Genomic DNA, 3,887 nt, shown 5'->3' on the forward strand with positions numbered 1-3,887 from the left:
TTTTCCTCCTGAAACCCCAGGAATTGGAACTGAATAGGCCAATGCCTCTCAAAATCTAAGGCTCTGTTCTGTTTTGCATTGCATTATCAGATGTTTTTTACTTTGGGGGGATCAGAAATTAATTCACATTATGAGAGTTTGGTGTGTAATAACTCTGTAGAACATATAGTTTGGGGTGTGGCTGATGGCAGTTATGGGGGGATTCTCAGCTCTTTGTGTGCTTGGATCAGAGAAGCCTGCTCTTGCCCTCTTAGAAGGTATGGATATGTCCCCACCCCTCACTGAGAGATAAGATGTGTTTTTGGTAAAAGATTATAAGAAGGCATGAGAATGTGGATTTTTTTTTTTTGGCCTAGTTTATAGGGTTAAAGTATTGTTTTAAGTTAGATAGGATAAAGCTGAAGGTTTGCGCAAGTTTAGTATTGTGAAAAATTAATCTTATAAAATAAATTCTGTATGTAAACATGTTGGCTAAAATTAAAGTTTTTCCATAAATTGAACATTGACAAACTTACCAAAATCAAATTATAAATTATATCTTTTACGGACCTAATTAATGTTTTAGATATTAGGTCCCCTAAAGTCCAAAAATGACATATTTGACTTATTTGTATAAAAAATTACCCGGAAGTGGAGAGCTGGAAGTGGGGTTGGCCAGGTTATCCCCAGGGCTGGAGAAGCGAAAGCCCAGGAGGAGGGGCTAAAAAGAAGGTGGAGGGTCCTGGCTACCACTCTGAAGCCCATCTGGCTTCTCCTAGGCCTCAGAGTCAGAAAAAGGGAAATGTGCCTCATCCCCCTTCCTCCTCTCCTCCCTCTTCTGAGCCTTAGCCATGGCCGATACAGGGGCTGGGCTGAGCTAGACGGTCACTGAGACAACGGTTACTGTGACAACTGAGCCTGAGAACTGAAGCCTTAGCATCAAACTTCGGAAACAGAAGCCAGAGAAAAAGGTGAAATGGATAAGTGACACTGTGGACAATGAGCACATGGGCGCCACTCATCAGAATGCTGCTGTGTCTGTGAGAACATAAACTCGCCTTTGGTGAGAGCTCCATGGAAAGGATGAGGAGGAAGAAGAGGGCTGTGTTAACACACTACGTACATGGCCACCGCAAAGGACTGTGTCATGCAACCCTGGGACCGACCCCCACCACCCCTCCCCAGCCTCCTGACCCTTCCCAGCCCCCCTCAGGGCCAACGAAGCACTAAATTCCTCTTTCCTTCACCATTCTTGTGTCTGTCTGGCCCTGAATGTTTTCATGTGGATACTTATTCCGTATCCTCCTTCTTTCTCTTCTGCCTCATAGAGGGAAGAGGAAGAGGAGGGTGGACAGAGATCCTGGAACTCTGACTTGCTGCTATTCCAGAATCCAGACTCCTGGGTTCTCCCAATTCTTATTTTTCCTCCCATACCCAGCCTTCTCTCTCGAGGGATCTAGGCACCTTGGTCCCAGTCTCTTCTTCTCACTGTCAAACTGCCTGTCCTGGGATCTAGTTATCTTGGCCCTGCACTCTCAAGTGAGTAGCAAACACTGAAATTGGGTTTTCAACAGTCCCAGCTTTCACTGCCAGGGTCCCAGTCAGATTTCAGGAATTCTCGCCCTAGCTGTGTTTGCTAATCCCGGTTTAGAGCTATCCCACTAAAATATTTAATCCTGATTCTTAGTCCTTGCCTGTGGGATATGAGGTCAAACAGGAGATCTCAGGGCTCCCAGCCCTTCTCCTGCCAACCCTCCTCATGCCCTCAAGAGGAGTTAGTAGAGAGGTTCTTGTCATTCTCACCTCTAATGGAAAATGGAACAAGACATAATCATATCCTTTCTTCTAACCCTTCTCCTGTGATCTAGGATTTGTGACAAAGCTGGCTTGAGATTGGTCACTTATAGCCGACTATCTCCCCAGTCTTGTTTTTCAGCTTCAGAGACAAATCCAATATAGTCCCAAGGACCTGGGTCCCTGGGAGAGGAAGGAAAAGGGAAGGAGCAAAGAGATGGGGGTATATCCCCTACACTACACTCTTACGTCTAAATTCCTAGGCTTCGATTTCTCTGCCAGCCCAGATGTTCAGTTCTCTTGGCCCTCCCTACCCCTTACTGCGATCTGGTTGTCATTTTCCAGTCCTTCTGCCATACGCAGTTGCAAAGATCAGTCAAATCCGTACCACCGCTGAGATCTCATTTATTGCCACAGATGCACAAAATAACCCAGAATTACACACACACACAAAATAATGTGGAGAGCATTGTCAAATATGAAATGGTGTTTGGCTTTTTTTGGGCTATATTTGTATAAATATGCTATTGGTATGTGTTCCAAAATTAGAGCAAACTCCTATAATTCTGATATGACTTAGTATATGTTATTAGTAGTTGGAATTGTTATGTAAACTCATTGAAAGCCATAGAAGTAACCACAATTCCTAGTCAAATGTGACTTAAGCAATGGCTGTCCTGAGACTTTTCGTCATCCACAGACAACAGTTCGAAAGGTGGTTTATAATCACCTTTGATTATAAGCTGTAGTCAAAGCTTTAAGTCTTTGACAGGTGCTCTTGAAGGCAGGTTTCTGATAACTTTGGAGATTGTGACATTAAAATAGAGGAAAAGCTTTCAGGACTCTCATAGAGAGCTGAAATGTTCATAAATATCAAGCAGAACAGGCATTAATGACATGAACTGAAATAATCTGAAACAGAATTAGACTGAAACAGAAGACTGAAATAGTCCTTTTATGACCTTTTGCTTAAAATGTTGATCCTTTGCTTTGTTTTTCAGAGTCAAGAAAACTTTTAAGCCATTTACAGATTTGTTTTTTCTGAGACAGAGTCTCACTCTGTCACCCAGGCTGGAGTGCAGTGGCACAGTTTCGGCCCACTGCCACCTTTGCCTCCTGGGTTCAAGCAGTTCTTGTGTATCAGCCTCCCATGTAGCTGGGACTATAGGCGTGCACCACTACACCCAGCTAATTTTTTTTTTTTTTTTGAGACGGAGTTTTGCTCTTGTTACCCAGGCTGGAGTGCAATGGCACGATCTTGGCTCACCACAACCTCTGCCTCCTGGGTTCAAGCAATTCTCCTGCCTCAGCCTCCCAAGTAGCTGGGACTATAGGCGTGTGCCACCATTCCCAGCTAATTTTTGTATTTTTTTTAGTAGAGACGGGGTTTCACCATGTTGACCAGGATGGTCTCGATCTCTTGACCTCATGATCCACCAGCCTCGGCCTCCCAAAGTGCTGGGATTATAGGCGTGAGCCACAACGCCTGGCCTATTTTTTATACTTTTAGTAGAGACAGAGTTTTGCCAAGTTGGTCAGGCTGGTCCCAAGCTCCTGACCTCAGGTGATCTGCCCACCTCAGCCTCCCAAAGTGCTGGTATTACAGGCATGAGCCACTGCACCCAGCCTATTTAGTTTTAACAATTGAGTAAAGTATACGCCTATAAACAAAAATTGGAACATATTTGTTTCTCTCTACCTTATTTATTCAGAATTTGGAAACTACTTGTGAGTATTCTAAACTTAGGGCAAAATAGTTATTTGCGTAAGTGCAATAAAAATCTGTCTTCATTTGTAAGAGGACACAATTGGAGAGACTGGTAATTTTACCAAGGCTTTGACTGGAATGGCATGCTTTTCTTTAAGGAATCAAAATTGACCTATAGAGCCAATAAAACCCCCTGGGAAAACTGGCTTTATATCTTGTCTACACAGTCCTGGTACAGGGTTCCTGAACTGTGGTAAGTTAAGAATATCACCTTCGGCCAGGTGCAGTGGCTCACCCCTGTAATCCCAGCACTTTGGGAGGCCGAGGCAGGTGGATCACAAGGTCAAGAGATCAAGACCATCCTGGCCAACATGGTGAAACCCTGTCTCTACTAAAAATACAAAAA

At 43.9% G+C, this 3,887-nt stretch overlaps 1 pseudogene; it reads left to right on the forward strand.

Annotated features, from left to right (window-relative positions):
- Window positions 1–830: 830 nt before the first annotated feature.
- Window positions 831–1,209, forward strand: LOC108592732 (E3 ubiquitin-protein ligase PPP1R11 pseudogene; annotated as a pseudogene).
- Window positions 1,210–3,887: the final 2,678 nt, after the last annotated feature.

The sequence above is a fragment of the Callithrix jacchus genome, chromosome 7 (assembly GCF_049354715.1).
Source record: "Callithrix jacchus isolate 240 chromosome 7, calJac240_pri, whole genome shotgun sequence".
NCBI classification, from domain to species: domain Eukaryota; kingdom Metazoa; phylum Chordata; class Mammalia; order Primates; family Cebidae; genus Callithrix; species Callithrix jacchus.